The 14,298-nt window shown below is 43.3% G+C and overlaps 1 long non-coding RNA gene across 1 annotated transcript; it reads right to left on the bottom strand.

Moving 5' to 3' along the window:
• Window positions 1-489: 489 nt before the first annotated feature.
• Window positions 490-10,530, bottom strand: LOC117819353. Its single transcript, XR_004632539.1, has 3 exons — window positions 10,487-10,530; window positions 9,877-9,987; window positions 490-937 (listed from the first exon to the last, which is right to left on the bottom strand). It is a non-coding gene; the product is annotated as an uncharacterized LOC117819353 (long non-coding RNA).
• Between the last annotated feature and the right edge of the window lie 3,768 nt (window positions 10,531-14,298).

The following is a 14,298-nucleotide window of genomic DNA, read 5'->3' as shown; positions in this document are numbered from 1 at the left end:
TACCTGAGTCAGCAGACAGCCTCAAAGTGAGCCTTTTGTCAAACAAACAGCTGCACTGGTGTCCCTGCTGATAGCTGAGGATCCTGCTTTTCTTTACCGGTCTGAGGAAACTCAGAGAAGCTTCATGTCGGCTCCACAGATCAGAAAACATGGTTGTGGTCGCAGTGAGGTCCCCCACTGGTTTCTGAAGAGGCGCTATGAAGTCCAAAGATGGAGGTTGCCTGACTTGGATTAACTCCCTTTTAATGTAGAAACACTAGCTAACAGCTACACCAACCTGTCAATCAAAGAGGCCACGCCCCTAATTCTACACATGTAATGAAGGAATGACCCAAACTGTTTTTGTGCCAGACTGTAAACATGTTTATTTATTCTGTAACATCTCTCCTCTCATACAGTCCTCTTCTCCTCTCCTTCTAGAGTCCTCCTCTCCTCTCCTCTCCTCTCCTCTCTCCTCTCCTCTCCTCTCCTCTCCTCTCCTCTCCCCTTCAGTCCTCCTCTCCTCTTCTTAATCTGCACTTTTATAGCCCCAGCCTTTAACCCTGTATAATCCATGGAGTAAAGTTGTTCCGCTCCCCTCCGTCCTCCATCACTCTTTTTAATCAGGCTAATGGAGAGGATATATATAGTATTGATTCCTGTCGCCGTGGTTTTCACGATGAATCGGCGAGCAGTCTGAGCCCGGCAGCCATCTTGTCCCTCCTCCCCGCGTCCGCCTGTCCGTCTGTTTGAGTGAGCACAGAGACGGGGAGGCAAACATGTGTCACACTTGTGTTGGAGCTGCTCAGCCCCACAGATCCCCTGGTGTGCTTGACTGATGTGTGACCTCTGAGTGGCTGAGCTCTTGACCTGTGAAGAGGAGGCTCGTATCTTCCTCACGCTAATCTGGAGAGTCGGCCGCTCGCCGAAGCGAGGGCGGCAGAACAATCCAGAACTCCTGTAACAAATCAGATGGCACCCAGCCAAGTGTCATAAGAAACAGACAGGTAATGACAATTCACTTACCCCCCATGTAAGAATCACTTCTCCCACAATGCACCTGTCACAGAGCCCTCGGCAGGCTGAAGCCATTTCTTCCTGCTGTCTGACAGTAATTGCATGTTAAATCTTTCTGCAGGCTGCTTTTGGGGGAATTGTGATGAATCATGCTGCCAAACTTTTCCCTCTCATGAAATAAGATCCCAGCCAGGCAAAAATAAACGACTTTATCTGCATTTAAATGACACCACGGACCAGAGAGTCTCGAACGTACACTGAAACAAATCCACCCTCCGCTCTGTGTTCAGAGCCAGTCAATCAGGATGTGCTCAGTCGAGCACTGGACATGCTTTTATACCAGAAAACACCACAAACACGTCCACCAGGCTGACTGTGGCTGCAGGGTTTCAGGCTCAGAGTCTGAATCTTACAGGACAAGGCTTTGGTTGTTCTGTTTTTGTCACAGGTGTAGAAAGGAGGGGGAGACCCTAGGTGCATATTAAAAAAATTAGGGACTTTAAAGGTGACATATCATGCAAAATTGACTTTTTAATGGTTTTTTACCTGAAATATGTTTCCCTGGCATGTCTACAAACCCCCGGAGAATGAAAAAAATCCATTCTGCCCCTGTTCTGATTTCTCCACCTTTCTGTAAATGTGTGTGAAACGAGCCGTTTCAGACTTCAGTGTTTTTGTTACGTCACAACAATATCCGGTCTGTCACGGAGTCAGAGCTCGGAGCTTGTTCAGCCCATAGACTGTATAAAATAATACTGAATCCCTCCTCTGTTTTTCATTACCTGCACACATGTGTGCTAACAAGGAGCTTAGGAGGGAGGCATGCTAGTTGTAGGCTGTCTTAATAAACACAAAGGTCGGTTTTACTCCCCACGTCTGCAGATTTGAAGATCTAGTGGATGATTCTTATTTATCATGGATAAGTGCTAGCGCTAATTAGCATAGCCACATAGCTACATGTTCATAGCTGTAGCTGTAGCTGTGTACCAAGACACACGTCTACATACTGACATATAAAACAACAAGAAACACTAAATCTGTGACCAATCCTTCAGAAAAGGTCCTGCTGCCTTTCTGGTAGAGGTCGGTTTTACTCCCCACATCTGCAGATTTGAAGATCTAGTGGATGATTTTTATTTATCATGGATAAGTGCTAGCGCTAGTAAGCATAGCCACATAGCTACATGTTCGTAGCTGTGTACCAAGACACACGTCTACATACTGATAAATAAAACAACAAGAAACACTAAATCTGTGACCAATCCTTCAGAAAGGTCCTGCTGCAGGCGCCTCTCCGTCAGGATCAGATTCTGGATCAGATTCAGAGGGTTGAAGTAACACGATCTCTGAGCAGCCGTGTATATTCAGCCAACATGTAAAGATTAGATCAACGTGCTGGAGAGCCGAGGCACATCCACTTCCTGAGGGGGCGTGGTCAGAGAGAAAACAGACTGTTCTGAGGAGGGCTGAAGAAGAGGGTTCTTCAGGCAGACCAAAATCTGATTTCAAAGTGTTTTTTTGAGCATAAACTTTAAAGACATGTTTTGGGGACCTCTTAGACCAATATATATTGATGAAAAAAGCGTGATATGTCAACTTTAATAAACTAAAAAAACGATATAAAACAAACTTACTTCAAACAAATTCCAGTGAACTAAAGAAACACAGGAACACTGGAAGACGGGAATCCACATGACACAACAGAAGCACAGAAGTACAATGAACAGGCCCAGAAGGGAGGAAACACAGAGACTAAATAGACACACTGGGTAACGAGTAAGGACGCACAGGTGAAGACCATCACAAAGCCGGGAAGACACAGGCAGTAACACTAAACTTAACACAAGAATATTCTACAAAATAAAACACTGAAAACCAACTCAAGACCACAGGAAAACACAGGTGGCAACAAGATAAAACACTAAACACACCAGAACACAAAAAATGCAACAGATAAAACACAGAACATGAATCAAAGAAACACACAAAGTGAAGCCAGAAATAAAAGCCAGGACACCACAAAGAAAACACAAAACAAAAGCAACCCCTGACAGGTTCAAGAAAGTAAGAGCATTGTCGTCCTTTCAGTTCCTTCCCTGCTGGAACATGAAGTCATTATCTTTATTTAAACTTGAAAATCATTGAGAGCAAACCCCTCATTTACAATGACGTCGAGCAAAAGAAACATTAAAATGCATGACAAGCAAATAAAAGATAAAACCTTAAAATAACGATGATCAATTAAAAACAGACAACTATTAAAAAGTAGTGTTAACACAAAGTCACTCTTCTTCCTTCAGTGGTATGAACCTGAGACAGAAACTGATGTTCTTGTGATGTTCTTGTAATGAACGGGTCTTCAGTTTGCTGAAAAAACAACATCATGATGCAGATTAGTCAAAAGTCAAAAGTCAAGCTTTGTCAGGTCTGTCCTCAAGAGGAGAAGAAAACTACGTCAACAATGGATCAGGCTTGGACCAGCTCTTAGTTATGCTGCTATAGGCTTAAACTGCCGGGGGAACTGACGCACTGACACACTGGGATCCTATCTCACCCCCTTCCCCCAACCCCCTCATCACTTACTTTAACTCTGCCTGTCCCATTAAAGTTACTAACCATAGACCTTTTTGGAGTCCCTGAGCTCCCTTGTCTTGTAGGTTCCTCTGAGCTGCCGTAGACGTCCTCCTGCTGTGGAGTCTTTAAAAGTAGTATGGGAGGTAGAACCTTCAGTTATCAGGCCCCTCTCCTTTGGAATCTGAGATCTGAGGGGCGCTGATAGAGATATTGAGACTTTTAAACGTAAACTAAAAACGTATTTATTCAGTCTGGCTTTTATGTAGGGTTTAACAATTTTATTACCTACCTTTTACTATAATATTGATTTAAATGTTGCTTTATTATTTTAGTAATTTTAACTGTTATCTTATTCTATTTTTATGTATTTATTCATTCATTTATTTAATTTTATTGATCTACTCAGTTTTATTGATATTTTTAGCCTTAGTTTTATTTTTCAACTCTTATCCTTACCTTTTAAATCTATTTATTTGAACTATTTCTATTTCTTAATTTTGATGCTTTAATTTATTTAAATTACACATATTTTATTTTGGTGTGCATTGGTCTCTATTTTATTTTATTTTTATGTTGTTCTTATTTTTAATTTGTATTTTTATTAGTTTTATTATTATCATTATTATTATCTTCCACTAAAATGTCTTAGCATTGTTTCATTTCTGCTTCTTTCTTGTTTTCAATCGCTGTGAAGCACTTTGGGTTGCATTTTATTTGTATGAAAGGTGCTCTATAAATAAAGCTTGATTGATTGATTGATTGATCTACCAGTCAGGGTCCGGGAGGCAGACACCCTCTCTACTTTTAAGAGTAGGCTTCAAACTTTCGTTTTTGATAAAGCTTATAGTTAGAGCTGGATCAGGCTTGGACCAGCTCTTAGTTATGCTGCTATAGGCTTAGACTACCTGGGGAACTGGTACACTGGGATCATATCTTTGCCTCTTGCTGTCCCATTAAAGTTACTAACCATAGACCTTTCTGGAGTCCCTGAGCTCCCTTGTCTCGTAGGTTCCTCTGAGCTGCCGTAGACGTCCTCCTGCTGTGGACGTTCCAGACTCCAGCTGATACGAACGTGCTGGACTCCAGCAGCAACAGCTACTACTACTCGTCTCATCACTATCACCGCTCTCTCTCTCTCTTATTCTCCTCTATCCCTCTTTCCAGACCCAACTCAGTCGAGGCAGATGTGTGTCTAACATGAGTCTGGTTCTGCTCGAGGTTTCTGCCTGTTAAAGAAAGTTTGTCCTCTCTGCTGTAACTAGCTAAATACTGTGAGGTGCAATGCTCATGGTGGATTAAGGTGGGGTCAGACTGAGTCTTATCCTGTCTTGGTGTTGGGTCTCTGTTCATAATTTGACATAGAGTGGTCTAGAGGTTTAGAGGAGTGTCTGTTCATCTGTGTGTGCTGAGTCTCAGTTTCACTGTAAACAGTTCCACAGAGGCTTCCCTCTTCTTCCTTCAGCGGTATGAACCTGAAACAGAAACTGATGTTCTTGTGATGTTCTTGTAATGAACAGGTCTTCAGTTTGCTGAAAAAACAACATCATGATGCAGATTAGTCAAAAGACAAAAGTCAAGCTTTGTCAGGTCTGTCCTCAAGAGGAGAAGAAAACTACGTCTACAATGTTTGTTTGTTGAATGGAGGTCTATGAAAGAGGATTAGAGACACTGATGTTTTTTTTTTTAGCTCTAACCTTCTTCACGGAATGTTCCATTTGGTCTCAGAATTCTAGAACACCTGCTGTTGCTCTCCATACACACTTTTTTTCCTGCTGACACCTGATTGGTTGACACTACTGAGACTACAGACAGAGACCAGAACCCCTCTCAGACTAAAATCCAGATCCTGAGATCCAGATTCAACATGTTTCTGAATCAGAATCTGTTATTACAGGTTAGTTGTAGCTGAAAGTAAAAAGCTTTGTCAAGAGGAGAAGAAAACTACGTCTACAATGTTTGTTTGTTGAATGGAAGTGGGATCCATCATTTCTGATGCTGCGTTCCAGGAAGTCAGGAAATCTATGCACTGATGGTCTTTCTAAGGCTCACAGTTCTGTTTGACCTGCACATGTGAAAACTGCTGGAACATGATTGGTCAGTACTACTGAAACTACAAACAAAAACTAGAGCAGCTGTCAATCTAAAAATCAGAGCCCTGCCTAAATAATCTACATTTGAATGTAAAATCTATAAACAGAGATGAATCAATTAATTAATCAAGCTTTATTTATAGAGCGAGCCATCCTGGACAACCCCTCTCACCCTCTCCATGATGAGCTGTGGCTGATGGGGAGCTCGTTCAGACAGCACATCATTCCACCACGGTGCAAGACTGAACACTTCAGGCGCTCCTTTGTGCCCACCGCCATCAGACTGTTGAACAGTACTGCACCATGCTGACCACTGACCCCCCCATGAACAGATCCATAACATCCCTGCTCTGTCTGTCACACTCCATCATCTCATCCTGAACTCTCTCTTGACTGCTGATGGCATTATAATGTATAACATACTGTATTATATAATTATCTTGCTATATTATATTATGTTATATTACATTACTATTCTAACTACAACCCATGGTCATAATACATACAAATATTATTTCTATGTATTGCTTAATCTGTCATTACCAACCATAATCACACCATGTCAACCTGTCACTACTGAAACATTTTTTAATACTGCCTGTAATTACTTCTATTTAATTTAAATTCCATTTGTAACATTGTATATATCTAAATTGTACTCTCGCTTTATTTATCTATTTTATTTTACTTATTTTTATTTTATTTTATGTTATTTTATTTTATTTTATTTTTTACTTATTTTTTACTTATTTTTTACTTATTGAAACTTCTTTCTTGATTGTACTTATGTCTGGGTTGCTGTAACAACTTAATTTCCCCCCCGGGGGATCAATAAAGTAATATCTTATCTTATCTCTTATCTTAGAGCACCTTTCATACAAATCAAATGCAACTTAAAGAGCTTTACAGCTACTGAAAACAAGAAAGAAGCAGGAATATATAATAAAGGCAAGACATGTTAAAAAACTAAATTGGATTTTAAAAAATAGAGACTAATGCACACCAACAACATTAAAATATGTGTAATTAAAATAAGTTATATCATCTAATTGTTATTAAGAATATAAATGGTTAAAATAAATACATTTAAAAGGGTAAGGATAAGAGTTTAAAATAAAATTAAGGCTAAAAATATCAATAAAACTGAGTAGATAAATTAAAATAAATAAATACATCAAAATAAACAGTTAATATAGAAGCTTAGTCCTGTACTAAAGCTGCCGGTGTGTTTTGATTACTCCCGGGTGTGACTTGGCTGACGCGTTGTACTGTTATATGTTTGTCCATACAATACCATTCACTGTAGTTGTTGAAATAACAGGTCTGAGGCGTAACTTTGGTTTGCAGCACAAAACAATCCATTTATTGCATCACCGTACGAAGTGTTAGACAGCGTCCACAAGTTTCTCCTTCATTGCACGAACAAACATTTTAGACGCGGTTCTCCATGCCGCCTGCCGACGCAGCGTCACAGCATCCAACGTAACAGCGTGACAAGGCAACAACGTGACAAGGCAACAACGTGACAACGCAACAACGTAACAACGTTGTGATGGAATTCAGCAACAAACTGGACACTGGACACAGAAGACTCAGGAGACTCTGACGGCTTACGTTGAAATAGTTTATGTAGAACTTGGCCAAGGAGAAATAACATAACAGTACACAGGCAGGAGAGTGCAGTGCAATGCCAAGTCAGTTCTGACAGACAAAACCCTTGGCATGGTATTTATTCCCTCTGAAGACGACACTAAAGTTAGATAACCATGTTTGGACAATAGGAACACAACAAGTGGGAAGAAGACCTGTGCTCTAGTTCTGGAGACAGTAAGTCGGCCATAACACATAGATAAAGACAGGAGCAGGGGGAGAGACCTTGACTACTACCCTGACACGATCTCGCCCGTAACAGATGACATAGGAAACAAGTTACTCTAAACATGACATTTAGACTGAAAGAATTCAATAGTTAAACATTCTTAGATACACATATATAAGACTATGAAAATTCCACGACAAACGTGACAACGAAACAACAGTCAAAAACCAACTGCCCTTCCGGGTCAAGACCATAGACTGTAAAAAATATGGACGTAGTATCCGTGACGTCACCCATCTGTTTCTGAACGCTGTTTTGAGACCAATCGGCTGCGGCAGCCATATTGCTTCTGTCGAGCCAGTGTGACGTAAAGAGGCGGGCTTTGAGCCTCCTAGCCAACAGCTGCAGTGTTCCCACAGGCAGCTGTGCCTCTCATTGGAAGACTAGTAATCTCAATATCTTCAAAATTGCCGAATTAGAAAAAAATTCACCCCCCTCACAGTGAGAGGACATCGAGACATGAGCTATCCAGACTACACTCATCTTTTGTACCAGGCTGTAAACATGTTTATTAATGCTGCAAAGATCAGCTTTTCCCCATTCATGTGTATGTGACTTCTGGTACTTCCGGAGCCAGCCTCAAGCGGATCCTCGATGAACTGCAGCTTTTAACACTTCCACATTGACTCATATTTTTAGACCGGAGGTTGCCGCTTGGTCAAGACACACATCTGATACCCAGGCGGTGACGTACTTTTATACCTGTGCCCTGAATGAGCAAAACGATGACACCTTGTGGCACAATAAACAATGTGTTTCACAGCTTGACCCAAAACATGAATCTGGCTCTTACAGTTAAAATTAATAAATAAAAAAGCAACATTTAAATCAATACAACAGTAAAAGTAAGTAATAAAAGTGTTAAACCCTACATAAAAGCCAGACTGAATAAATATGTTTTTAGTTTAAGTTTAAAAGTCTCAGTCGGTTTTATCAGCTATAACCAGGGTGTAAAATTAACACCCGCCCAGCGCCAATGGCGGGTAAAAAATGAGTTTGGCGTGTAAAACAAAAACACACACCTGCCAGTGGCCGATGGAAAATGTTGTATTGCATGTGAGGTTTTGTTTTCCTACTTTCGCCCATTTCTGCAGACTGTCAGGCTATTTTGACCCTCACGGCGCGCTGTACTTGTGTTGTGATTTGGTACGTCGGGTACGGCGTGATGTCAGCTACTAGAGTTCTATTCATTCCCTTTGCTTTAAGAAACACGGCGGGAAGAGCGTTTGGAGTAAGATGTGGTGACACATTCCCGGTGTGAAGCCACCATAAACAAAAAGGATAAACAAAGAGGAAGAAGACGATCAAGAAGAGGAATAGACAGCTGAATGGAGTATCCATCCATCCATCCATCCATCCATTTTCTTCCGCTTATCCGGGGTCGGGTCGCGGGGGTAGCAGTCCAAGCAAATTGACCCAGACATCCCTCTTCCCGGCGACACTTTCCAGCTCCTCCTGGGGAATCCCGAGGCGTTCCCAGACCAGGCAGTCGATATAATCCCTCCACCGCGTTCTGGGTCTACCCCGGGGCCTTCTCCCAGTTGGACGTGCACGGAACACCTCTAAAGGGAGGCGTCCGGGAGGCATCCTTATCAGATGCCCGAACCACCTCAGCTGACTCCTTTCGACGCGGAGGAGCAGCGGCTCTACTCCGAGCTCCCTCCGGATGTCCCAGCTCCTTACCCTATCTCTAAGGCCGAGCCCAGACACCCTTCGCAGGAAACTCATTTCAGCCGCTTGTATCCGCGATCTTATCCTTTCGGTCATGACCCACAGCTCATGACCATAGGAGTAATGTGTGGTAATTATTTTAAATCAAATAAGGCATGAGTTTTTTATTTGGCCTGTGAAAAAAAAAATTTGGGCCAGTAAATTATTTGAAGTCGCAGATGAGGTAAAAGTTAAATGAAGATTTGAACGAACAAGGATTTGTTCTGGATCTTAACTTCCATTAACATCAGCCTACAGAAACCCAGAGGGCAGCACCTACACATTAACAGCTATAGTCAGCGTTGGGTCATTTAAAGGGGTATCGTCCATTTGAAGTGCTCATTATTATTCTGCTGATGCCATCCTCTGTCAGATATCCTCTCCGGTCCTGCAGCAGCGTACTTTCTCCAACTTAAGGTGAGGGTGGAGATGATAAATCTCAGACCCGCTCGGTGAGTTCCCCTCCGTACAGACTGATAATGATTCCTCACCTCTATTATCATTTAAGAGAGATCAGAGAGCAGCAGCCGTCTCATTTTTCCCCTTAAAGCGACATAAGTGTTGACCTGCAGAATCCCAGCCGGCTGGCCAGAAATCATCAGGGAGCTAATGTTCACTTATGCTCACCATTTGCAGTCCTCCACGGGGCCTGATTAGAGCGGGAGGTTAGAGGGAGACAGAGGGGATCCCATCACGGAGGTATCACTGTCCTGGAAGGTGCTGACCTCTCCCTCAGCGCTGAAAACACATTCAGAGCCATAACTCACGTCTGTGTGAAGCCTTCCTCTGTGTGTGAGCTCTCACATCTATACTTTACCATAACATGAATACACATGGCTCCTCAGCTAGCCTCTCTCAGATTAGCATTATTGACTCAGGTTCAATTAAGAGCTCTGTGTAATGGTTAATGGGAGGTTAATGTTAAAGTGGCAGGATAAGGTGTGGGCTTTAAAACACATTTATTGATTCTATAGCTCAGACGGAGATCCAGACGTGATTAGATAAATGCTTTCTGCACATTTTATGAAATATATTCCCCTCCGGCCACTAATGGCACAGTGTGTGCATCTGCCAGAGCATCAGTGAGCAGCAGATATAACTTAAGATCAATCATATGTAATGATTATTAATAAATTTAATGACTGAACTGATGGAGCCAGGAACGACGAATCAAAGTGATTTAACTCTACGTGAGAACAATGAAAACTGATCTCATGTTTAAAACTTTAACACTGACCTGGGTTTCACCTCTGAATGCAGACTCTCGTGGAGGTAGAGACCCGGGGTCTCATTTTTAAAAGAGTGCGTAGAATCCCTACTAAAAGAGTACGTACTCCGAAAACCCGGAAATGGCGTGCGCCAAAAATAATTCTGATTTATAAAACCGTTCGCACGCAAACTTTAGACAATGTTCCGTTTATAAATCACAAACCACCTGGAGATATGCGCACGTAGATCAGCCTCGTATTCCGCCCTTTTAACGCCCACATTCAACCATATACGGTCAATGCAAAGAGCTTTATGAATGAAGATGCAGACAAATGAGCCGGAAGATCAAAGGTTCTCACGGTGAATCACAGCAACAACAGAGAGGAAGACGGAGAAAATAAAGTTTCTGACACACAAACCGTGATCCTCGTGAATGAAGCGGAGTTCAGAGAGCACGCATTGTTTGTTTCTTTCTGCAGGAGGGACACAAAAGAAATAAAAACGAAATAAAAATATGGAGTGACTCCACGTCGCTGCAGCGTGTATCCGTCAGCAGTGCCAGAGCATCCATCATTCATCATTACCCATGTCTCACTGCGGTGTTTCATGTTTACAGGACACACACTTTTATTTCATATTACAGAGAGCTCACGTCCTTCAGAGATCTCCTCTCTCTGATATTATCTGACAGAAGTTTGATCCGTGAATATAAGTTTTAATGTGCTGTGGTTTCATCACGGGCAGCTTGGTCTGGGCTCTGACTGATTATGATAATATGTAAGATAATAACTGTGAGAACCGGGCATGGCTTTACTTCCATATTTTTCTCATTAACACAGTAAACACATGCAGGTGATGAAGATGTGATCAGTGTGTGAGGCAGCCGGGGCCGTGTCTGTGCGCTCCGTGTGCGTCGTACAGCAGTCTTTATTAAAGTATAACTACACTCATTGACTCTGCACAGCGTTAGAAACACTGAAAACATGACTGTCACTTTGCTCCGCGGCCGATTTACGTCCTCTGATGTAACTTTGGTTTTTACCTCCCGACGAACATGTTAGGATACAGCCCGTGTGTTTCCTCTACACCTCAGAGGAATGTAAAGGTGAGACAAAGCTGATGAAACATTTGATGAACTTTAAGACACGCTTTTATTTTTTAATGACAGCTTATTGGAAACGACTCACAACAAACACACGTTCAAATAGAATATGCATATTTTAGTGATGATGGTGACGCAGGTCTGTTAATATGTTCTTATTCAATGAATGAAATGTGTGAAAGGCATCAGAATATAATCTGACTTCAGTTCTCCCTCTCACCAACTGCGTCGCCAATTTCCCCCTGCCTCTAAACTGTACGTACGCCTGGGTCAGATTTTGCTTACCGGTAGTCACATTTTCACGTCAAGTTTGTTTTTTATAAATCACAAACTTGGCGTGAAAACAGGCGTACGCCAGTTTCAGGCCCCGTTTTGTGCGTAAGCAACCTTTATAAATGAGACCCCTGATCCTGACGTTGATGCAGGGATAACATCGGACTCCCAGCCGATCCGGGTTCGGTCTGTCTCTGATCCAGAGCAGGACTGCCGGAATCAAGGATTCTCCTCCTCCTCTCCTCATCCATGTTGTCTTTGTGTTCCTCTGAAAACTTCCACAAGATCCGTGTCCAGTCCGCTGTGGTCCGGCTCCGTGCTTACTTGTCCGTCAACACCCACCGGTTGCGTTTTAGGAGTGCAGCACGAAGCAGGACCTCCGGGCAGGTGAAGTCATGTGACCAATGTTTTCCCTCGGTAATCACTGAATCAAGGATTCTCCTCCTCCTCTCCTCATCCATGTTGTCTTTCTGGTCCTCTGAAAACCTCTGACCTGTTGACTCCAGGCCTGGCTCCGCTCATCATGACTTTGGTTTGTTGTTGTAGTTAAGTGAAATACGATCTGGTGATAACACAGAGTGTTTGATTCTGAAAATTAACCGCATGTTTTCATTTTGTTTTGGTGAAACCTGACTTCCTGTCCCGTTCCATCTGCTCTGTTGAGATTGATGCGTCGTGCTCCGGCATCCGGCAAAAATAGAAGTCTTGTGTATCTGATCCGGAGGACTCCAACCTGCTGGATCAGAGACACAGGTGGAACGCAACAGAGCAATCAGATCTGATGCTGTGACGGATTTGCTAAAGCATCCTTTACATACTGCTCTCTGTGGTTCTCTCAAGCTCAAGATCCAGAGGATGCGCCGCGCACGTCGCAGCAAATAGGTTCCCATTCAAGTCAATGCTCTAGAGTCCACAGGGCGCGCTGCGGCGCGTCTCAGCTCCGTCTCTGGAGCGTTCCGCCGCGCCGCTCTGCCAGAGATACGCGGGGAGTCTATTTTCGCCGCTCCCCGCGCCCAGCACGCGTCAATCGACACAGAAATGATCGAACTATCCCGGAAGTCAGGCACGAGGATCGTATGCAACATCCGCTCACTTTCAAAATAAACACCATGTGCAAACACAAGATCGTAATTTTCACCACTTCTTCAACATTACGTCATAACCTGTGGCATCGGGCCAGACGTCAGTCTCAAAAGATATCCGACACCATGGACGAGGAAAAGGTTATACTGTGTTGTTCTCGCGCGTTTTGGAGTTCTCGAGGGATCTTGAGTTTCCTGCTCCGGAGTGCGCGCCGCTCCAAACACGCATCCTATTGACCAGAGCGAAAGCCCCGGGACGGAGCAGAGCCGTGTCGCAGCCGTAACGCGGCGCACACGCATCCTGTGGACTCCCCGAGTCAGTGGAACAGGATGCAGAAACATGTGCAGCCTCCTTTATGCCTTCACAATGTTTCCATGAGAGCATGACGACACAGAGTGAAGGCAGGCGGCCTCAGACTCCTGCATGCCGGTGGCTCCAAACTAACCGGGCAGGCCCTGGTTCCTGATTGTGCACAGGCTTCTGGATGAAGATCCAGAGCGCCTGCAGAAGAGGTGAGATCTCTGGCCACATTACAGAGGCATCATGTGATGAGGCTCCTGCAGTCATTGATCAAGCCTCTGACACTCAAACCACTACAGACCTTTGACCGTCTTCCACCAGGGCAGGTAGGAGTTTCTGCAGAGTGGTGTAGAGCTGAGAGGCCTCTCTCACACAGGCACTCAGGAGAGACTCTGTAGAGGTTTTCAGGGGCTTCACCCAAAAAAGTTTCCCTCACGCGTGACACCATCCCTGTTTAATGAGGGTGGCAGGACATGGCAGTCTGTCTCCTGACCAGAGTGTGAAAGTCTCCGTGTAATGTTTACATGATGGAGGATGAAGCAGCAGAGATACACCATGATGACGTGTTTTACATGTCTATCAATGGTAGGTGTAAAAAAAGGACGTGCAGGCATCTTCTCTGTTCTCTTTTTCAAAATGATTCTCCTTCTTAATCCTCAGATGGTTTCATTCATCCTGTCATGTGTCACTCTTCCAGGTTTGCACGGATTGCAGGATATAAATGTCATCACCCCTGCTCGCACCCTGGAGGAAATACTTTCACACATCAGTTTACTCGGACTCCTCGTGCAGATTTTAAACATGATCCTATTTTTGTTCAGGTTTTCATAAACCTGTTTGAACAACTTTGGGCCCGATCTACTAAAGGTTTGCGTGTATAAAAACACGTGCAAACTTGATAGAGCGCAAAGCTGACGTACTAACCGGGAGCACCGAGGATTGCCTCTGTTAAATGAGCAAAATAGCACTCGCAAATCATTTAGCGTGTTTGCCTTCATGAATATGCAGAATACATGTAGATCATCAGAACGTGCAAAATACTGGGAGGAGAAGATGCAAATGTAATCATTTAGCACACGCAA

Source organism: Notolabrus celidotus, chromosome 9 (assembly GCF_009762535.1).
Source record: "Notolabrus celidotus isolate fNotCel1 chromosome 9, fNotCel1.pri, whole genome shotgun sequence".
Classification (NCBI taxonomy): Eukaryota; Metazoa; Chordata; class Actinopteri; order Labriformes; family Labridae; genus Notolabrus; species Notolabrus celidotus.
This window is presented reverse-complemented; position numbering and strand designations above follow the sequence as displayed.